This window comes from Vitis riparia, chromosome 2 (genome assembly GCF_004353265.1).
Source record: "Vitis riparia cultivar Riparia Gloire de Montpellier isolate 1030 chromosome 2, EGFV_Vit.rip_1.0, whole genome shotgun sequence".
Taxonomy (NCBI): domain Eukaryota; kingdom Viridiplantae; phylum Streptophyta; class Magnoliopsida; order Vitales; family Vitaceae; genus Vitis; species Vitis riparia.
The window spans coordinates 9,634,691-9,659,187 of NC_048432.1; the positions used below are offsets into that span (position 1 = coordinate 9,634,691).

General features: G+C 30.3%; 1 pseudogene; it reads left to right on the forward strand.

Moving 5' to 3' along the window:
* The first annotated feature begins 298 nt into the window (after window positions 1-298).
* On the forward strand, window positions 299-22,584 carry LOC117930250 (annotated as a pseudogene).
* The last annotated feature ends 1,913 nt before the right edge of the window (window positions 22,585-24,497 follow it).

Consider the following 24,497-nt stretch of genomic DNA (forward strand, 5'->3'; position numbering starts at 1 on the left):
TGGCTACCGAAAATTGCAAAGTAAGTCCCTTAGCCAATAAACAGAGGAATGATCGCTCTCATCATCCCAACGCGACAACAACAGGATAAAAAACATGAACCAACGTCGAATGCACTGACAACATAAGAGCAAAAGAGGGAACCTAAGAAGCCCTAAGTCTGACCTTCAACACAATCATCATTTCCAAAGCAAAAACACTAAAAAAAAACCCTAGAATCTAGACGCCAAGGTGTTCATTTTCTCTTTAACCAAACAACCATCGTCGCGGTTCAAAAAAGAACAATAAACAGAAAGAAAAATGAGCAGTGGAAAATTTATCGGAGTCAGGAATGAGCGCTCTCTAGCGGGGAAGAAATCCACTAGAAGCAAGCCTAAGGACGACAACGAGGAAGGTGAAGGACAACCGGTGGTAAAGATAGCGGTGGTAGAGGTACAACGCGGGCAAAGAAACTCCAAAGTGGGAAAAGGCCAAAAGGTGACTCAAAAAGTGTGGAACCCCTCTATTTATAGGGATCCAAAACCCTAGGTATTCCAAAGGACAAGCCTCTTGAAAACGCTTCCCAAATCCAACTGAAGAGGTGAGCCGCCTGACAACCAACCTTGATTAATGTGACCCATCATTGTAGTCCCAAATGACACGTGTTCCTAAGCGCCCAAATAACCTGAATAAGACAATTAATCCATTTTGCCTCAACCCGTCGACTACCTGACTGAATAGTAGCAAACGGATTAAAGGGGCATTGTAGGGGGTTTCCCTTCACGTGTCCTCCCCCAAATCAAAAACCCTTGGTCCGTCCAAGGTAAGCAGATCATCCGTCTAGAGCCATTCATCTAAACCAAAACAAACTTCGTCTGAGGCAAGAGAAAATAGATTTTCTTCTTTCTAAGAGCCAGACGGAATGGATAGACCATGTCAATTGAGATTTCCAGATGGATTAACCAACATAGACGGAGACTCCAAGCATTGAGCAGATGTATAATCACATCCAGTGCCTGAGCAATGGCCAAGATGACATTTATGCCTGAAAGTCAATGTCTATTAATTGCTACGTGCAATCTGCGACATTGACAAACATAAATGTATAGTCAACTACATGGTCCGAGATTCTTACTTGACAGCCAACAAATGATACTAGTTAGCGGATTTTGTTTGGTATGATTGCCCAATCCACGTAGAGATAATGACATTGACTCTCTTGCTAAGGCCTGATTTTCGCCTTAATGGCAACGACCATCACAGAAAAGACATGAAGGCACCATCAACGCTATGACAACGATGCCATCCGTTCTATAAAAACCCCATGAGAAGTATGAAAAAGGTACGCGTGTACGGAGTCATTGGAAAGAATTAGACCCGTCCTATTTCTTTTATGACTTAAGCTTCAGAGTGGCGTGCTCGAACCACCTGTCCGAACATTTTTTTGTACAGGGAAGAAGCCCGTTTGACTCTAGAGAAGCTAGACGAACTCTATCCGGTTGGCACTGTACCAACAAAGTCTTTCTTAGGGTTCCCATTCTTCACACTTCAATATTCTTACTTGCTCTCTATCTCTCTTTATCTTTCATCGGTGATTAAGTTTATTACTTGCTATTGTTTTCAATCGCAACTAAATTTAATATAGATTTATTTTTTTCAACTTCTCAAGGTTGATTTCTTTTCAGGTATGAATTGTTGAAATAATTTTCAACTCGAATTAGTTGATTTTAGAGGTATTCTATGCTATTTGTTTTTTTTTTCTCTGGTATATTGTTTAATTTTCTAAGGTTTGGTTTATTATCATTTTCCTTAGGAATTTGTATGGTTTATTTTTTGTGTTTTTATATAATTTTTCTTTAGGTTTTGAGATAGGTTAGATTAGTGCTTTTAGTTTTGTATTTTTAGTTACTTTTGGTGTTATAGTTGGTGAGATTTAGAGTAAGTGTTTGGAATTTTGATTTTATGAGGATCTAGTTTTGGTGCCTAACTTTTTCAAAACCTAGGATAGTTGAGACGGGTGCTTTAATTTTATGTTTTAGTTTATTTTGGTGTGGTAATGAGTCAGATTTTGAGTCTGGGTTCAAATTTTGGTTGTGTGGGGATCTAATATTGGTGCTTAGTTTCTCAAAATTCAGAATAGTAGAGATTGACCGTTTGATTTCATGTTTTTAGTTAATGTTGGGTAGTAATTGTTGAGATTGAGTTTGTACCTATAGTTGATTTTATGAGGATTTAGATTTGGTGTCTTTCACAATTTAGTATGGTGGAGACATTTCTTTTTAAAAAATCTTCTTTCACTATATTTTTTTTAGAGATTTGATAGTTTAATTGGTTTTGGTGTGGAAATGAGTGAGATTTTGAGTCTCTGTAAGAAATGCATTAGAGCCCTTGAATAGAAAATGCAAGATGCCAAATATTTTCCAAGTTATTCAATAGCAAAAGTAATGGTTAAAAACAGAGATCTTATTTCACAATAAAATGAATTTAAAAATGGTGTCTATGTAATTTTTAATTGGGTTTTGGGATGATATTTTTGTGCAATTGTTTTGCAATTGAACAAAAACTTTCAAATATTCTGACTTAAGTTTTTAGCCAAAGTATTCTATATTTTATGAATGTTGAAGTAATTTTTTTTTTTTTTTTGAAATTTTATTAGGTTAAACATAAAGATTTGTATATAAATATATGTTTTGTATGATGTAGAGAGTCATTCATTACTTGTTTTATTACCAATATTTTGTTTCCAAATCTTGAGCATACTCATTCTTCAACCTATTCTTCCTCTTAGGAAAGAAGAATTAAAATTTCTAATATTTTCCATTTAGCATGAAGCCCATAGCTTATGCAAGAAACCATATGATTGGTATGTAATTAATAGTGAAGTCGAATGATATTACAAGCCTGTATCAATTTGATAATTTATCAACTATTTAATAGAAGATGTACATTATCAAAACTTTTATCGTAGAGTACTCTACTATGCAACACACAATAGCCCCAAGATATAGTGGTTTGGAATGCATGATGTTTGTTTCATGTTGGGTATTATCTATGCTCATTTTGTGTGTTTATTCTTCTGAACTTAGTTCTCTATAATTGGTTTGTATATTGAGATTATTTTTTATTAATATTCATTCTCTCAAAGTGAATGAGAGACATGTTAAGGTTTGTGCATATACCCATGTTTTTCTTCTATTTTCCTTTCTTGTCTTGGAGTTGAACCAAAAAAAAAAAAAAACACAAAGTATTAATCCATGATTAGGACTCTTTTCCCACGTACTCACTAGGAAAAAGTGATGCTCCAAGGAAGGTAAATAGACCAAGCTTTATTAAAAGAAATTATCTAGGTTCTACATCTACATCATTGGAAAGTTTTGATAAGAGCTTTGAGTTTATTGTTTTTTATGTAATGTTTATATAATTTTTATGATTGCTATATATAAATTTCAACAAAATGAAAATTTTTTTTATCATTACATCCCTTTTGGGGAAACTAGAAAGAAAATGAGGATTCTATTTATGGTGGTCGTGGTTCCTTTTAAGGTTGGTTGGTTGCTACCATATTAGAGAGCTAGAGTGGTAATATCTAAGAACAAATACAAGAAAAGAAAATGTAGGAAGGTCGTGCCTAATTAGTTAAGAAAGGGTTGAGTCTTATTTGAGGACTATAGCTAATTAGTCGCTCCATCACATATTGATTTTAGATGTTGATTTGAACAATTCTTTGTCCCGGGTTTCAAACTTTTTAGAATCATTTTGATAGTTAGAGTTCAGATATTTAACTTCACTACTTCAAAATGTAGTAGTACCTTGAATGCTCAATTCTATTACATAATAGTTTCCCTGTTAATTACTTTTTGAGCTGATATTTTATCCTTTTAGAGTCATTTTGATAAAGATATTTAATTTTTATAACATTATCATGGTATAGGATAATCAATTGAATGCAATATACACCATTCTTTGTAATATGTTCTTCAAAGTTTTCTTTTTATTAATCTAGTGAACTCATGTGCAATTAAGACCTTTTTTGTATTATAATTAATGGTGTTTTTTAGAGGTTTCAAATTAGTTTACGTATGATTTCCCTCTTGCTGTGAAGGCTAAAGTTTAACTAATTGCATCAGTTAAATAAACAAAAATTTACTTGAATTAATTTCCTATTGTATGCCAATAGGAGATTGACATGTTTTCAAAAGGAAAAACTAATTTATCAGTGTTCCTTGATTTTTTTTATTCACAAAAAAAAAAAAATCTAATTTTTGAACCAATTATGAAGTAATATTGTAAAACTGAGAGAATGTGAAATGATTTATTATGGTAGGTAGTTTATTTAGACTTTCGTAGAGATAGTTTTATATATCATGAAGCATAGAGGATATCTCTAGTCTAGGTAAATGCATTTATTCCCAAGTTTGACTAATATGAAAAATTCGTTGGTATACAATTGAAAATGGAAACAAATAATATTTGACAATTCAGATATTTGAATATGTCTCTCTCACACCTTTTTATTTTCCATTGTTGAATGGAAGAAAATTCATGGTGTCATCAAAGATAAGTATGACATTTATCTATATAGGTACTATTTTTTTCCTGTATGAGTACTACCTTTTTCTTCCATGGATACTATCTTTGTTATCATGAGTAATACATTTTTCATGTGCATGAATTTCATGCCCACTTTATTTCTTTTTATCATCAATTGTCTCATTAACATGTTAGTAGAATCATGGATGATTGAAAACTAGAAAATAACTCCAATTATTGAGAATAAATATATTCAAATTAAATCTAAATAAGAATAAATATTGGATGATGAATGATTAGAAATGTTAATTCGATTTTAGTTTAATTCTATACATATATAAGTCCTAGATTTTATTGTATAAGCTTGCTCTTTTATTCATATAGGAACCATTATTAGATTTAAGTACTAATACTTCAAGTTCAACTAATTTATTTCATTGTTGCATATAAGATGATATTGTGTGATTGAAGTATTTATTACTTGATGAGGAGAAGCACTCTTATTTTTATCTAAAACTTTTTGAAATGTATTCCTTTTCTTAGATTCATATGAGAGCCACATATGGAGTTCCACATGAAGTACAAAGCTAAGGAAACAAAAAAGGGAACTTAAGATTGTTTGAATGGAGACTATGACAATTTCTTCTAAGATTAGATGAAGTTCTCTTGAGATAATATTAAATTGTGTGGTTTTGTGACTGGCAGTATAAACTATAAAGTGTTTCATAAATTGAGAAGTGCTTTTGTTGAGACTAGTCACAATTTTTCTTGTTTTATTTTTTGTGTAGGTTGTTGCTAATCTTTTGATGTGTTCTTACAAACCTCTTAATTTTTGCATTGAGTTTTATAGACCAAAACCTTTTCTTTTATAATACTAGTGATCAAGTTTTTTTTTTTTTTTTTAATGGTGGTTTGTATCACATATGGTGCATGAGCTTCATGTCACACAAATGATTAAGATTCAATAAGTTGTGTATAGCATATCATAAATAATACATGTCAGGTTATCTCAATAGTTCTATTTTGCATAATGACCTAGAAATGAGGAGACATGATTTATTTGCATTCCATACCAACTATTGCATTCACATTGGACTCTAGAGGGAATGAGGGATATAATTAACCTAGAGGCCTTTTGACTTGATGCAAAGGTGTTGCTCAACATGCAATTTCAAAGGTTTGTCACTTTTATTCAATCATAAAAACTGAAAAATGAAAAATGAAAAAAAAAACATGTTTAAATGAAAATTCCAAAGATATTTTACCCTTTGAAGTTTTTTATTTGATTTTATATTAAAAAGTACCAAGTTTAAATATAATAAATCTAAATAGAATAAAAATTAATCATTTATATATTTTAAAATCATTTTGTGATAATAATAATAGTAGCAAAAAAAAAAACTACAAATTTGGTTGGACATGATTCAACTTAAATTTATTTTTTATTTACTTTTTTTTTATCTCTCTCATTTAATAATTATATATATTAGCTCTTATATCCCATCTAAATTACTTTCGATATCAAAATGTAGTAAGATTTAAAACCTTATTTACACACTCTACATGATTCTTCTTCCAACTCCTCTACTAAACTGCACAATGCAAACTATGATAGAAGAATGGGCTTATCATTTCAACAAAATAGAAACACTTGTCTAGCAACTCCACTTGCTTGGGGCACCTGTAGACCCTCAATTTTGTCCTTCGAGCACATAAGATACTAGGTATATTCTTGTGCTTCTCTTGTGCCCTATTAAGTGTTTTTTCAATACTCCACAATAGTTCCCGGCACCCATTGCTATTCATGTGGCTTAATTCCTTAAGCCATTCTTAAAGACTTTGATTGAGGGATTTATCTAGCCCCTCATTATGACCCTTGACAGCTCCAAGTTAGATATAGGATTTTCCTTCTTTCTTTCTATGATAGCTCATTTAGGAATACCTTGGCCTACCTTAGGCTTATCTAATCCCACCTTAGGCCAATCTAGACTTACCTGACTCACTTAAGTTTATCTAGGCCCACTAAGTACCCAACTCACTTAAGTTTATCTAGGCCCACTAAGTACCCAACTCACTTGGGTTCACCTAGGCCCATTTAGATTCATCTAAGCCCATTTAGGCACACTTTGGCCCATCTTGATGTACCTTGGTCTATTTTGGTCACCTTTAGGTAATTCCTATATGACTTATGTAGTTTGAATTATTTGCATTTTTAATACTCACATGTACTTGATTGATTATTTTTTTTATTTTTTTATTTTTATTTAGTATTATTTGTTTAGTTATTTGTTTATTTTTCTTTATTTATTTATCTATTTATTTGCATATTTTCAAAAAATTGCATGTGGTTGGTTATTGTCACGACCCAAATTGTGGGCGACCCAAAATTTGGCCCATGACCCCAGGTCAAAGGTTTAACCCTAAGGATTCCTCCTACACCACGTTGGCAGTCAACCAAAACACTATGAAAAATTTTTTTTCTACACATACATCACACTAGAGTTCTCACCAACTAACAATATCCCAATCACTACTCAAAAGCAACAAGATTTAATAATTATCATTATAGTCCAAAAATAAAAGTTCACAGTTGAACAATTTAATCAAAATAGAGACTCATTACAAATTCATAGTTCACAATTTACTAAAACAAGCCCCAAAACCACAAACACAATAAATACAACACACTCCACTAGGCCGCTCCAGGGGTATCCTGAAGTCCTCCCTACCCCACCTATGGATCCTTAGGAGTGATATTTGCATCTAAAAATATGTAAAAAGGAAGGGGTGAGCATTCCATATTGCCCAGTAGGGTGCCTAACACCCAAGGGGTTAATGGGGATTACTAAGTTTCAAAAGAACATAAAAGAAGCATTTCAACAACATTGATCAACCCACATAATTTAATCTATATAATTATACACAATTCCACAATATTCAACAATTAAATAAAATGCATATGAACGTGTGACACACTTATACAATGCATTGTCGTTCTCGGGCTTTCACCGAATGATACGCGTCCACACCCAAATAAACTCCCCATTCAGAGTCTTCCTGGGGTAAAATTTTGGGTCTTTCACCATAGGGATCTCTCTCCCTTCTTAATTCACCTCACACGGGCCTTTACTTTTCATCACTATTCATTTTTCTCTTTCTTTTGCCATTTCATGCACTTTTCATAGTTTTTATCCTTTCTTCACACAACCATGATGCAAATGCATGCCATTAGGTTAATTACTCTCATTCATATGTATTACCAATATCATTGGAATTACAATCATATCACAATTCCAAAATTTCCCAACAATTCCAACAATCCCAATAAAATCACCAAAAATATTCCAACAATTTCTCAAAAATTCACATATCAATAAATTATAACTTATACCACAATTTTATAATTTTCCAAACATTCTAATAATTTCCAATAATCAAACATGATTATTTTTCCACCATAAAATCACCAAAAATATTCCAACAATTTCTCAAAAATTCACATATCAATAAATTATAGTCAATAGCAAACTGTTGTTGAAACTGATGTTGATGGGAAAACTTGGTATCAAAGTCTCTCTGTGTATTGTAGTATATTAATTAGGAAAGGAGACTGTAGATTCAAATTAATTTTCAGAGTATTGAACTTTATCTTACCTCATTTAAAGTCTTATTATATTTGCTTGATTTATTCTGCATCTTTATTTACTCTACTTATTTGATATGAATTAATGTCTTTTATTCCTTATCCTCTTGGTATATATAATATAGATTATGATCGTGTAAAGGAACTTAATAATAGGTTGTATGCTCAATGTAAAGAATTTAGGGAAACTTGTGATAAATTGCATAATTTAAGAACTACTATAAAAGATTTAACCACTGATATAAAAAACCTAACCTCTCTTAAATATTTGAACGAATACGAAGTAGCTATACAATAAGCCTTTGACGAACTTTTTGCTACAGAAACCCTAATTAAAAGAGAAATTATAACATATTATATTGATAACTTATATGCTAGTTCATCTAATTATAAAATATTAAAAACTAATGAACCCTTATCCACAAACCAAAGAGGTAAAACAATTAAAAATTTTAGTAGAAACACAATTAAAAATAACAAACATAGTATTACAAGAACATAAGAAACAAATTCATGAAGAAAACCAAAGTAATATAAACTAAAATAATATAGATTGTTTAAAAGAAATCCAGAAAAGACAAATAAAATCTATAGAAAAACTAAACACAGTCTTAAGAATTAGAAAAGAAGCTGGAAGACTTTAAGAACCATAACTTGCTAAGAAATAACCTAGATTATATTAAAGAACAATTAGTTAGAGAAGAAAAATTTGTTAGAAAGGAAATAGAACAAATAAAATTAGAACAACAAAATTTAAGAGAAACTTTAGAAAAAGTTAACCAAAAAGTAGATAAACTTTTAGAACAGAGAAATATAGTATCATCAGAGGAACAAAAATTAAATAACCTTTTAAAACAATTTGAAAACTTTAGTTTAGGAGAAAAACCAGTAATTAGATCAGAACTAAAAATAAATCCTTTTGAACCAAAAAGTTTAGTAATAAAACCATGGAAATAATAGAAGCAATAAACCCCAAAGATAATGTAAAAGAATTTATTGAAGAAAAATTAAAGAAAGCAGTAAAAGAAGTAAGACCTTACAAAAAACAATTAGTTCAAAATTCTAAAATAACTAGATTTTTAAACCAACATACTATAAGTTCAATAGGAAATATTGTATATTTAGATTTAGTATCTCCAAAAACAAAACATAAATTATTAAAAAATACCAACTTTTCCCATCAACATCAGTTGCAACAACAGTTTGCTGTTGGCACACAGTCAAGGTAATGACAAAGGTTTTGAAATCTCCGTTCATTAAAGTTTTAAATTCAATTAGAGTGTAAATGAATTTATTATCCTCATTATTTTAATATAAACATTTCCAAATACATATTATTTTAATATAAACATTTCAAACAATTATTATTTTAATATAAACATTTTCAAACACTTATTATTTTAATATGTTTTAAACTTAAAGCTCTTAGTTTATAGTATGAAATGTATGAAACCATTTAATGCATAAAAGCTAAGTTTCTCAGTTTATAGTATGAAACGTATGAAACCATTTAATGCATAAAAGTTAAGTTTTTGAAATCGGATATCTCAAAAATTCAAGTAACTAAAATCAAAATCTTAAAACATCACTTTGTGTCAAGGTAATACCCCTTTTTTGACCAGACAAAGTCTCCTTAACACACCAATTTTTGGACAAAAACGGGTTACAGGCTAAGGGTTAAGACTAAAGACTCTAGTTTTAAAACCTGATTTTTCACCCAAAATTTTCTAAATAACCCGATTTTATTTGTTTTTAATCTTGACAGGAACATTATATATAAAAAGGATCCATGTATATTGCATGTATTAACTAGTAAAGAAAACTAAAAAATAATTCAAATAATTTTCATTTCCCTACTTTACCTTTTTACCCCTTTTACTCCCTAAGGGTAAGAAAAATACACAAAATAAAATAAATTCTAAATGAAAGCAGAAATTTAATAGAAAATTCTTACTTTCTTATTGCTGATAGATTTACAAGATACAGATGATTGCTCCACTTGATACTTTGCTCTCACTTTTCACACTTTTTTTTCTACTCTCCTTCAGACATAGGGACACCCATCATTTCTTTCTTCTACTACAACTAATTTATAGACAAAGCTTTTACAAGTGACAGGTGAAATTTAATTTAATTTAAGTCGTTGAGACAATTGATGGATGGTAGAAAAAATATTTACAAGGTATTCAGAGGTTTGGTACAAAATAACTACAAAATAAATACAAAGATGGTAAATTTTTTTATGAGATTTGACTTTTGTTTTCTTTTACCATCCAACTGGTACTTCTTCCACTTTCTCCTCTTGTTTTTTTCTTCTTTTTTCTATCACATGCATAATACGTGGCTTGTAAATGGCTTTACTGCTTCTGAGCTTGTGCCGCTATATTAAATTTTTGTAGTTGAAGACGCATTTACTGCTTCAATGTCGTCATTGCGGACATCATCCTTCCATTGCATTTTGCAAATTATGATAACTTTCATCGTCTAGGTTTTTCCAAAATAATGCGTCATCGCTGAGGTAAGAAGATGGTTCTGGTATATCTACACTGAGTTCGGTTATAAAATTCAATTCTTCAGAAATAATAAAAGGTTTTGGAACAATGATGTGTTCTAAAGGTTTGACTCTCCATATAGACATGGTTTTTGTTTCACCAATAAGATGAAATAATTTATTTCGGGTTGGTCTAAGATCATAGATTTGAAAAGCTTTAAAGCGAGTAAAAAATTCTAAAAATTCATTCGAACGAGTCATTTCCCATTCTGGTTCTTGTTGAGGGAAGAGTAGTTCTTTATTGTGTTTTATATATACATGGTGATAGGTTGGTGCTACTGATCCATCGGTTTGAAATAAAGGTGGAATGGTTTCAAAAGAAATGTCTATCTGTTTTTCGGTTTTAAAAAGATAAGTTGAAATATCTTTCAATTTTTCTGGGAAATTTTCAGGGATTTGAGATATATGGTTCATAAAAACATTTTTTAAAATTCCCTGATCCATGAGGCTAGGGTACTAAATCAAAATTTTCTCTATTTACAACAGACATATTTATATATGCTAAATATATAACAAAGAAAAATTCAGGGTCATGATATGCCATATACCCTGTTTTTATCCCGACATTTTTGGTTCTAAAATGTTTATACAAAAGTTCTTGATATTTAAAAATTTTGTTATATTGGGTTTGCAGAAAAAAAAAAAAAAAAAAAAAGTTTCAACTAAAGAGTAGTTATCAACTCCAATTAGGTTTTTAACAACAAGTTTTTCATATTGTTCAGTCAGAATAGCTGATTTCTTAATTAAACTAATCACTTTAGGTTAACTGTTCTAACAACTGGTTTAGCTAGTTGACACTGTATTGGATTTCAAATTTTCTATCAGTTTTTCCTGATTTTCTTGGATTTTAAGGTTTTGAAATTTTTGGGTTTCTAAGGTAATCAATTGGTTTTGAAGGTTTTGTAAATGTTGGGCTAAAGCTGACACAGTTTTTCCATAAGCGTATTCTAAATTTTGGTCGAAAAACTATGTAATTTTAGAGACCAAAAGTTATCTACAATAACCTTATGTTCTTCAAAAATGTTTTGAGAAAATAAAGAGTTAAACCTCAAATTTGGATTCAACACTTCATTCTAACATATGGTTCCATATTGAAAGGTTTTAGCTTTAGTGGGTTTTCTTTGAGCCATGTTCCTATAATCATAAAATCAATCATTAGTATTATTGACATTATTAATTATTTGTCTACTTAACCAATCTGCTAATATATTATTTTTTTTTTCCTTTAATATGTTCAAATTTTGGTTTGAAACCAATTAAAGAGTTTTGAAACTTTATCCATCTTTTGGTGGACAGTTTTAAAGAATTTTTGTTTTCAAAGAATTTTTTAATATTCTCACAGTCAGTTCTTAAAGTAAATTGTTCTTGGTTTAAAAATAATTAAAAAATTTCTAAGACTAATATTATTGTTTCAAATTCTAAGTCTATAGAACTAAGTTCTTTTGATAATCATTAAAAGTTCCACTACAATATATGTAAAGTTTTTCTTCTCCTATATTAGTTATTGCTAAAAGTATACCTCTCCATCCTATTTGACTAGTACCAGTTTGAACTATTTTATATTCATTTTCTAAGGGTAAATGTAAGGTTGGGAGATGCTTCACAAGTTCTTTTATTTTCTGTACAAGTTTAATATCTTCTTGGTTAAAATATCTTTGCCCTGTGTTTTTTGTTTTATTATAAAGGGGTCCAGCTAATCTACTAAGGTTTTTAATATATGGCCTAGCATAATTTAATAATCCTAAAAAACTTTGAAGGGTTTTTAAGTCTTCGAGTTTATCTGGAAAATTATTTATTTTTTGTACTATATGATCTTGCTATTTTATTTGTCCATCCTCTAATTCTAATCCTAAAAATTCTATTTAGGTGTTACATAATTTCAATTTTTTTTTACTTACTATTAATCCATGACTAATTAGTTTTTCAAAAATAAATTATAAATGCTTTATGTGTTCCTGAAGAGTATATGAAAAAACAAGAATATCATCAATATATACTAGAACAAAAGAATATTTACCAAAAATATTATTCATCATTCGTTGGAATATCTGAGGAACATTTTTTAGTCCAAATGGCATTACATTCCATTCATATAATCCACAAAGACATGAAAACGTTGTCCATGGTTTACTATCTTCTTCTAATCTAATTTGCCAAAATCCACTTTTACAATCTAGCTGAGAAAAGTATTTACATCCTTGAATATAATTAGTTAAAGAATCTTTATTTGGAATTTTATAGGCATCATCATATGTGTTATCATTCAATCTTTTATAATTAATAACCATCCTAGTTTTTCCTCTAACTAAAAAGGTAGAGGATCTATGGGGACTGAAACTTGGTTTTATGAGGTTATTTTATAACAGTTCTTCTATTTGGATTTTAAATTCTTTTGTATCTATAAGGTTACATGCTATATCTATTGTTTTTATTGTTAAATCTAGGTTTTTAATTGGTATTTTACAAGTTATTTTATTTTTATTCCAATGTTTTTGTGGATCTTATCCTATGATTCCTATTTTTTCTGCTTCTAATATAAGGTTTTTTAATCTATCTGCATTTCTTAATTGTTCCGAGTAGTCATTAATTATGCTATCCTTTTGTGCTTCTACTTTGTTAATTTGATGAGATGTTACATTATGATTTTTATTTAATACATTTTCCATGTTTGTATAAACAATTGTTGTGGTTTTAGGATGAAAACTGACTTGGTTATTTTGTATTGTTATCCCTCCTTGAAAAGAATGTACAAAATTTAAACTTAAAATAAAAGGATATAAACTTATAGTAGGTACAAGATATGTTTGGGGTAACACTAAGGTTATGTTATTAATTATAATTGGTACGTTTGAAATATACTGGTTGAACTAATGTTTGCTGGTCCTCCTGAGGTATTAAGGTTTCAAATAAAAGGTTTTTACTGGCTCCAGTATCTAACATTGTGTCTACCTTTAATTCTATGGTTTTTAATTTAATTGTTGTTGGAAAAATAATAGATTTAACTTTATTTGCCATATTTACTTATTCTATTGTTTGTATGGTTGTTTTTTCAGGATTTAGTGGTTCTTTTATTTCTTTTACAGGACTTTTTGGTTCTTCTGTTTCTTTAGGGTTTGAACAATTGCCTTCCTCTTCTTTTGAGATTTTTTCTTTAATTATTAGTTGTAAATCTTCCCATATATTATAAGGTTTTATTTTACTTTCTAAAGGTTGTACAAGGTTTTCTAAATTTAAAGGGGTTTTCTTAGGTTGATTTTCCTCTTTTTCAATGATCATACAAATTTCTTCTTTTTCAGTTTCACTATCATCTATACTATACACACTTGAATTTTCACTTTCAAAATCTAATTCACTAATAAGTTCTTCTTCTTCACTATCTACCTAATACTCATTTATTAGGTTTATTTTTACTTGGGTTTTTCTATTTATTTCATTTAATGGTTTTTTAAGTTTAGGACATTCAGGTCTTATATGGCCTTCCTAACCACACAAATAACATTTACACTGTCTTTTTCTTTTTATCCAAAACTTTCCAAGTTTTTTATATCTTGTTTGGTACGGTCGTTTTTTATAAAAGGTTCTTGACTTTCTTCTTAAAATTTCATTATATTTCTTGGGTTTTCTAAACTTATATTCTCTACATCCTATATCTAGGTTTTCTCCTATATGTAATTTTCTACAAAGTTGTTTATTTATGTCTTGTTTCTTTATTTGACTTCTTTCTCCTATACTTACACATTCTCTTTCTAACCAATTTTTTACAAATTCTATTCTAGCACCTATGTAAGGAGAGTTTTTATATTTGGATGTTGTAAATTCATTCCATAGCCTCAATCCTACGGGTCCTTGTATTTTTAATATATATTTATTTAAATATTCAGGGGTTCTATCTATTCTAGCAAGGATTGCATATTTCCTAAATTTTTGTTCATATTACCTTATATACGAAAGGTTACATAACTTCAATTGTTTTAACTTATGGAGATATATTGTGGGTTCTTTTACATCTTCTTGAGTTGTTCCTAAAAAATATAGTTTTATTAAATTTATAAATACAGATATGCTAAAATTATTTCTAACTTCTTGAAAATAGCTATTGTTTTCTTATTCCATGTTTCTAAAGAATTGTAATACAGTTCCTCTAAGGGTACTTTTACAAAATTCATAAATTTCTTGTTGGTTTTCAAAGGATACTACTACACCTGCTGAATTTAACAATTGTTCCTAATTTTCTATGGTTTTCCTAAGATCTTGTGCACTATCTATATCTAATATTGTTCCATATTCATATATTAGTTGCAAAGAACTAGAAGGTTCTGTTTTAGTTTTCCATTGAGGTCCTTTTGGCTTACTATACAACTTATTATACTTTACTATTTCATTTTTTACATTTACAAATTCTTTTTCTTCATTTATTGTATTTACTAACTCATTTGAGACTATTTCTATGTTATCTTTAACTTTTAGTTGAATAGTAAATTGATTTATTATTTCTATATCTACCAGTTTTTTTATCAAGTTGGTTTTATAAAGTTGTTCTATTATTTGCTCATCAGTGTAGTTTTTACACATTATATCAACAAAGTTTTCTTGATCTACCCATTCTTCTAATAACGTTGGGTTACTAAATTCCTTTAACATTATATTGACTAACTCTGAGTTTTTGTATAGGTTTTCTACTGTCTCAATGTTTAGTAAAATATCTTCTTGTATAACATTTACAGTTTCCTTCTCACTATCTGACTCTACCTCTATATTTACAGTTTTATAATTTCCAAAGGTTATACTTGCACTTCCATCTTGGTTTTCATATAAACTACTAGATATTGGATATTTTATTACTGGTTTATTTATTTGGGGTAATTCTCACTCTCGTCCAAACAAATAATCTATATTAACGGGTTTTGCTTCTATCATTTTTACAGTCTTACTTCCAAAGGTTTTTACTATATCATCAAATTCCATCATACATTTTAAACTTAAAGCATTGGTGGTTTTTCCTATAAATCCTATAGTTATGCTAAGGTTCTTACTTCCTAATTCCATATCATAACCTTTAGTATTTACAGTTATTTTTATTTTTTCTGTGAATTCCTTAAGATCTATACAAAATTGAGGTATACAGCCAATGACTGCATAATTTTGGTTCATATTAACTTCTGCGCTAGCTAAAAGAGTTCATCCTATTGTATTGTTTCTAGTATCTAAAAGGTTAATATTTATAAGTGCTCCAATTTCTTTACGATGAAGTCCTATTATTCCTAGATGCATATAGTTATTGGTTTTATTTTTTTAATAATTTATGTTTTGTTTCTGGAGATACTAAATCTAAATATACAATATTTCCTATTGAACTTATAGTATGTTGGTTTAAAAATCTAGTTATATAATCATTTTGAACTAATTGTTTTTTGTAAGGTGTTACTTCTTTTACTGCCTTCTTTAATTTTTCTTCAATAAATTCTTTTACATTATCTTTGGGGTTTATTGCTTCTACTATTTCCATGGTTTTATTGCTAAACTTTTTGGTTCAAAAGGATTTCTTTTTCATTCTGTTCTAATTACTGGTTTTTCTCCTAAACTGAAGTTTTCAAATTGTTTTAAAAGGTTATTTAATTTTTGTTCCTTTTGATGATACTATATTTCTTTGTTTTAAAAGTTTATCTACTTTTTGGTTAACCTTTTCTAAAGTTTCTCTTAAATTTTATTGTTCTAATTGTATTTGTTCTATTTCCTTTCTAACAAATTTTTCTTCTCTAACTAATTGTCCTTTAATATAATTTAGGTTATTTCTTAGCAAGTTATGGTTCTTAAAGTCTTCCAGCTTCTTTTCTAATTCCTAAGACTGTGTTTAGTTTTTCTATGGATTTTATTTGTCTTTTTTGGATCTCTTTTAAACAATCTATATTATTTTGATTAATATTATTTTGGTTTTCTTCCTGATTTTGTTTCCTATGTTCTTGTAAGACTACGTTTGTTAATTTTAATTATGTTTCTACTAAAAAATTTAATTGTTTTACCTCTTGGGTTTGTAGATGAGGGTTCATTAGTTTTTAATATTTCTAATTAGATGAATTAGCATATAAATTATCAATATAATATTTTATAATTTCTCTTTTAATTATAGTTTCTGTAGCAAAAAGTTCGTCAAAAGCTTCTTGTATAGCTACCTCGTATTCCTTTAAATATTTAAGAGATGTTAGGTTTTTTATACAGTGGTTAAATCTTTTACAATAGTTCTTAAATTATGCAATTTATCACAAGTTTCCCTAAATTCTTTACGTTGAGCATACAACCTATTATTAAGTTCCTTTACATGATCATAATCTATATTATATATACCAGGAGGATAAGAAATAAAATACATTAATTCATATCAAATAGGCAGACTAAATGAAGATGCAAAATAAATCAAGCAAAAATAATCAGACTTTAAATGGGGTAAGATAGTTCGGTACTCTGAAAATTAATTTGAATCAACAATCTCCTTTCCTAATTAATATACTACAATACACAAAGAAGCTCTGATACCAACTTTTCCATTACATAGATGTTTCTTCCTCCACAATACATTACTATTATTACACTATTAATCAAACTAATAGAGACCATTTTTCTTCCTCCAAATCCTCTTTATTATGCATTTTCTAATTCTTTTATGTGTATTTAGTACACACTATAATAGAAAACATGATTGGATTAGTGGTGAATCATAGCTATATAAAAAAGGGTTAAAATCTTGAAAAAAGTGAATTGTGGTTTTCATGAAAATCAATTTTTAATTTTTATTCTTATTTTAAAAACAATCTAAAAATAAAATAAATTTCTTATTCCTAATTAATAATTTTCCCATCAACTTGTTTTTATACCAAGTTTGAATTGTGGTGAATAAATATTAGATGTTCATATGCAATTACTCCATCAACTTGTTTTTATACCAAGTTTGACTCTTTTTATAAGGATTATTAGTATCTAATATGATAAAAACCTAAAATAAAAATAAAAATAGAAGAATATTTATATTTTTGTAAAACTAATATTTTCTCTCTAGAGAAGAAAAAATAAAATATGGGTGTATTTAGCATTACTTAAATTACAACTTTCTTACTTGCTTATTGGAAGATGGTTCCCAATGTGTTTCTTTGGTTTGACGTCTACTGTCTTTTTCCTCCCACTAATGAAATGAGACCATTTTTCTTCTTTTTCTAATTCATGTCTCGGATATAGCATGTGATTTATGTTATATCTCATATATAATATGAGATAAAATAAAAGATGAGATAATATGTCTTGCCTATGGTTGAAATGAGATAAAATAATGTATTTTTTTTAATATCTCCTATGGGATTAGGGTTGTAACTTAGGGAGGTTGGTCGAATTGATAGTTAATTCAAACTCAATCCAACTTAAAAAATAATCAACTCAACTCCCATCCAACTTGAATTCTAACTTGACGTATTCAATTCAATTTCAACCTATCCTTATTTCTCTAAGTTCAAATTGAGTTCAGATTGTGATATTAGACTTAGGTTGATTGGGTTAGACTTAGGTTAATTAGGTTGTATGCTATCCATAATATTTAAAAAAGAAAAAAAAATCTTTATATTTATACCAAAATTTAAATAGTAAATTACGGAAAATTTTCAAGATAGCAACAAAAAAAAAAATTATATATTGTTCTAAAAAATAAAAATAAAAATAAAAATATATGATACAATTAATTTGATATTTTTTAAAAAACTAAAAAATAAATAAATATTTTTATATAGAATAATATACATTATAAATGTTATAAAAATATTAACTCAAGTTTGGGTTAGGTTAGGTTCAAACTATGTGAACCATGACCCCAACTCAATCATAACATTGAAAATAACTGCCTAAACTTGCCCAAATGTTGAGCTATGTAAAGTCAACCTACCTAAGTTGCACCCCTATATGAGATATAATCATCTTATATTAATATGAGATATAATAATCCTATATTAAGATACAAGGTATACATATTTCATGGATCATAACTTCACTCTTTTTGCCTATTTTGTTCATCTTTTATAATTTCCTATATTAATTATCATTTAGTGAAATAAAAAATTTTAATTTAAAAACACAAATATAATAATTATCAATATAATATAATATTTTTATTTATAAACTCTAGATATTTTAATCATAAATAAGTTTTTCATTCCCTTTTTTTTCTTTTTATAAACTAAACATAAATATGACAATATATCTCATTAAATATATTACTTTCTAAAATAATTCCTCCGGATGTTATATTCAAAGATATTATATTCAATTAAAAATGATATTATAGAAAATACACATACTAATATAATATTCAAAGGTATCATATTCAATTGAAAATGATATTATAGAATATATATATATATATATATATATATATATATATAATCCAAATATTCAATTAAAAATGGTATCATTGGATATGAATACACTATCTAATGACATATGATTCCTAAGATATATATCTTATCTTGTTTTATCCCAACTCATTCTATTGAGGGAACCAAACCCAACTTGGATTAGTACATTATAAAAGAAATGAAAACATGATTGGATTAGTAGTGAAACATGATATATTCCAAAAAGGTGAATTAAAATATTGATAAAAGTGAATATGAGAATAAATTTTTAAACTTTATTCTTATTTTTGTAAAAATGAATTTTCTTTTAGTTAAGTTTAGTTGATCATTATATGAACTTAGATAAATATATTTTTTAAAAACGGTTTTTATTTTTTATTTTTTTTTTAAAATGCTTTTGATTAAGAAAAATGAAAACTTAAAAAAAAAAAATTAAAACCTTATTTGATTTTGAGTTTTCACTACTATAAAAATTTAATAAAAAAAATATAATCAAAATTATATTTATATTATATTATATTATATTTTTTTATATATTATACTTGAAATGCATTTGTTCATTTTTTTTAATTGTATTTTTTATTTTAAAATTATCTAATAAAATAATCTAATATGCTTAATTAAATAATTTATTTTAATATAAAAATATATCCATTTATAATAATTTATAGTTTAATAAAAAAACAAAATATGTAGATCATACTTTTTATGTCATGCCTTAAAACCCATGGAAAACAACGAGGACATTATGTCTACATGGTGAATGTTTGTGATATTCAACATCGAATAAGGGAGGAAGTTATTGGTATTATATTAGTATGAACTCTTCTTAATTAAAGTAGATGAATTTTAAAGTCATAAGAGTCCTTCTAGACTAGACAACATCTACACTGTTGGGTGCTAATCCTTAATTATGTAAACATGCAGTTTAAAACCTTTGAACATATCTACATAGTTGATTGATGGGTGCAAGTCCTTAAAGCCTTTGAATCAAACGGACAATATCTAGATGGTTGGGTGTGGGTCATTACATCATACGTTATATTTCATTTCAAAGATATAAATAATAATAATTTACTTATATTAGTATTTTTTATATTTATAATATTTACTAAGCTATTTTATACCGTATGCTGCTGCTTCTTCTTTTTTGTCAATTTTTCACAAAACAATTTTCGTTTTAAAAAAATTCTGAAAATATTTTACAATAATTCTTAGGAAATTAAAACATGTTTTCAAAAACATTATGTTTTGTATTTTTGACAGCATTGTTATGTACTTAAAAAGTTGAATCGTCGTAATTGAGAAAAGCATAAGCTATTGAAACATCAAACAGGCTAAACCAGTCCACTGATAACACGTGCCCAGAAGTTCCCTTCCTTCCCTGGACTCCTTCATTCCTATAATATCCACCCTCTTATGCCACAGGTCCACACCTGCCTTCGACCAACGCGCGACTGCTTTCTTCGCCACTGAAATGGGAAAAACAAGCGACAACGGCGTAGGTTCAAGCTGGCGGGCTTCTCCAACTTCGTGCACACCAACCCCATGTCCGATCGTTTCAGTGTCAAGCGGTTCCACCATATCGAGTTCTGGTCCACCGACGCCACCAATCTAGCCCGCCGCTTCTCCTGGGGTTTGGGCATGCCCATTGTTGTCAAGTCCGATAACTCCACTGGAAACGTTATCCATGCTTCCTATCTTACTCACTCCGGCGACCTTAACTTCCTCTTTACCGCACCTTATTCTCCATCCATCGCCGGAGATCTAGAAAACGCCGAGGCCATCGACTTCAATGACGCTGAGGGCGCATTCCATACCAGCGTCGCTCACAGCGCGAGGCCGATGTCGCCTCCGGTCACGATGGGTGGCTCCTTCGTGATCTCCAAGGTCCATCTCTATGGGTGGACGAAGGATCGTCGTTTCCCGTGGACTTGGGGCTCCGGCGGGTGGACCACACTGTGGGTAACGTGCCAGAGCTGGCGCCGGTGGTCGCGTACTTGAAGCAATTAAATGGATATCACGAGTTGGCAGAGTTCACGGCGGAGGACGTGGGAACTAGCGAGAGTAGGCTGAACTCGGTGGTGTTAGCCAGCAACAATGAGATGCTGCGGTTGAATGAGCCGGTGTTTGGAACAAAGAGAAAGAGTCAGATACAGACGTAATTTGGAGCACAATGAGGGGGCTGGAGTGCAGCATTTGGCGCTGATGAGCGACGATATTTGCAGGACACTGCGGGAGATGAGGCGGCGCAGCGGGGTTGGGCGCTTCGAGTTCATGCCCTCGCCACCACCAACTTACTACCGTAATATGAAGAAGAGGGCTAGGGATGTGCCGACAGATGATCAAATTAAAGATTGTGAGGACTTGGGGATTTTGGTGGATAAGGATGATCAAGGTACCTTGCTCCAGACTTTCACCAACCCTTTGGGTGATAGGTATGCCCGTAACCCATATATGTTGTTATTCACCTTTTTTGTTTTTTCTTTTTGTTTTCTTTTCCAATTAAATGATATTTATTGTTTCAGGAAATTCTGATTAAATCCTTGTGTTGGAAGAGTGGTGATGCAGGGGATCTAGGCTTTACCATTTTCCCCTTTCTTCTTCTCCTTCATTTTTTTTTTTTTTTTTTTGTTAAAGTAAAAGGGGCAACAACAGAGAGATGAAATGGAATAAATGGGTAGAAACAGAGGATGGGAGAGGAGCCTCTAAACTGATACAGTAACATCATTCAGGAGGAAAGAAATCTAAATCTAATGCACAAGGGAGACCCTAAAAAGTTGATCTTTTGTCTCTTTTATCTCTGTCATTTTGTTTTTTTAGAACTAATCTTAAGTTGATAATTGATCACCCCTTTTGGATACCTAGTGTTTTGAGGCTGTCTGCCCCATTTTGAAGATAGCTATGGCAAGAACTGGAGAAAAAAACTCATATTTCTGGAGTTGCATTATATTGCTGGATTAATTGGTTTTGCTTGTATCTTTTGTGCAGGCCCACAATATTTATTGAGATAATTCAGAGATTAGGGTGTATGGAGAAGGATGATGAAGGGAAGGTGGTATCCTAGAAGGTTGGGTGTGGAGGATTTGGGAAAGGCAACTTTTCAAATCCATTGAAGAGTATGAGAAGACTCTTGAAGCCAAGCGAATTGCAGAGCCTGCTCCTGTATAAGAACAGGAACTTCTTGTGTCTCCTTGATCCATAATTCTCTTTGATGAGGCAGCCGCTGAACCTGGGTTAGTTTGTTTCTATCTGTATTAGTTCATCCCTATCTATACATGAAGAACGAGAGAATAGTTAAGTTCAGTGTTCATCATTCTGGGTCTAACCTAGTGTGTGTACCCTAATTTCAATCTTCAAATAATTTTATGGATCATTAAAGCTACCAATCCTTTTGTGGATCAGTGTTTTGTAATCAAGTACATGGAAGAATGATCCTGTATTTAGCTTTGTGCTGAATATTATATAGATTCCCCAACTGTTAAATTGATAACTAGCAGCAGTGCAGAACTTATTATTGGAAAAGGCTAAGGTGGCCTATTCTGGAAGTATCAGAGGTATTCCATTAAAGTTACTTGCGCAAGTGCTGTCTTTTTACCTTTTGTGAGGAATATCACTTTTTGGGATCTTTGTGATGGTCTCTTTTCTGTCTTGTGGAAGGGATGTCAGTCAATTTCTTGGTAAGAAGACAAGATATAATAGTGGCTTCCAATATCAAGAATTATGGTGCTACATGTTCTTTGTGCGCAGGGCAGAAGTTTTCCAATCTTCCTAAGGAAAGATTTTCCTAATTGGGGATGCAAAACATGGCAAGCATTTGGAGACAATTCCCCTTGAAGAGCATCTTGGCTACTATTAAGCTGTCAATAGGAATACCCGAATTGGTTCTTTCTAGTACTGGTCAGAAATCACTTGCATCGCAAAAGGGGGAGAAGTTTCAAGTTGTTTTCCACTACGTTGATTACTGCTTGTATCTCATATAACTTTCCTATCCAAGACATGAATTCTTTAGAAAGAACCTCCGGTGTTTTAAATCATCTGACATTGAAAACAGAGGCTGGAAATCATTATAGGAATACCATATCAGAGGTGCTGCTTTTAATCCCAGTGTCTGCAAAAGGTATGCCAGAAGTGATACAGGTATTGTAAGGGTAAAAGCTATGAGGGAAGCCTTGTAAACTGCTGGCTGATATTGTAATTCGTGAAAGTGGGAAGGGCCTCTTTTGGAACCTAGAACTTTCTTCAGAGACGTTCAATGTAATTTTGAGATCCAGTTGTTGAGATGGTCGGGCATCGTGATGGGTGATCATTCTGGGGGCAATCCCTTTGATCCAGGCTTGTTTTCCATGTTGCTACTCTCTCTCTCTCTCTCTCTCTCTCTCTCTCTCTCTATCAGGTGTCAAAATTATTTTTTCTAGTTTGGGATTAACTAAAGAGGCCTTTAGTTCATCTCAAAGGCTATGGGGGACTCGGCTTGGTTAACTGTCTCCTCTCTCTCTCTCTCTCTATCAGGTATCAAAAGTAGGCTTGGTTAACTGTCTCCCACTCGCTTGAGTTTTGGAAGGGGGAATTTTTCGTAGCTTTCATATGGATTATTTTGTCTAGAAAAAATTGTAGAATGTTGAAGAATAGGTAAAATCAAACCAAGGCTATGGTCGTTAAAGCACTCCAAGTTGTGTAGTGGCAAAACGGCTCACCTCTAAGCGAACAATGACACGAGGTCTAATTGAATATGTTGATATGATATATGGGCGTGGCAGAATGTGGCGTGCTTGGGTGATTGCTTCAGTGTCTTATTTCAGACGGTTTAATTAAGAAAATGGTGGAAGATGTAAAACCAAATTTTTTTCCTAAATATCATTAATTAGATAAGTATTTAAATTGTCAAAATTAACTAAAATATATAAGATGAATGTGTGATGAAGGAATGTATGACACGAGAGTATGCAGTCCTTAGATGACATGAAAAAATCATAATTGTTCAAAATCGATTAAAATCGCTTACAAAGAATAGTTTTATACACCTTTTGTATAATTAATATATTTGCTTTGTAAAATTAGTGTAATATCCTTATCCAATGGTGCAAATTTCATATGCATGTATAAATTATATTCACGTAAGTGTGTAAACCATGTTTCTAATCTTTGACATTTAAAAGAATTAAAACAACGAAATATTCTTTTATTTTATATTTGTAATTTTTTTTTTTACAAAAATTAAGTTATACTATTAAATCATTTTAAAAGGTAAATTGTTCAATTATATGGAAACTAATTACAAAATGCCTTAAATGTTGACATAAGGTCCACTAGAGTTTGATTCTCCTCAAGTTGTGTCACTGAGAGCTTCTACCCAGCAATGGGAGACTAAGTAAGCTTCTTCCCTACACGAATGATGTCTGGATA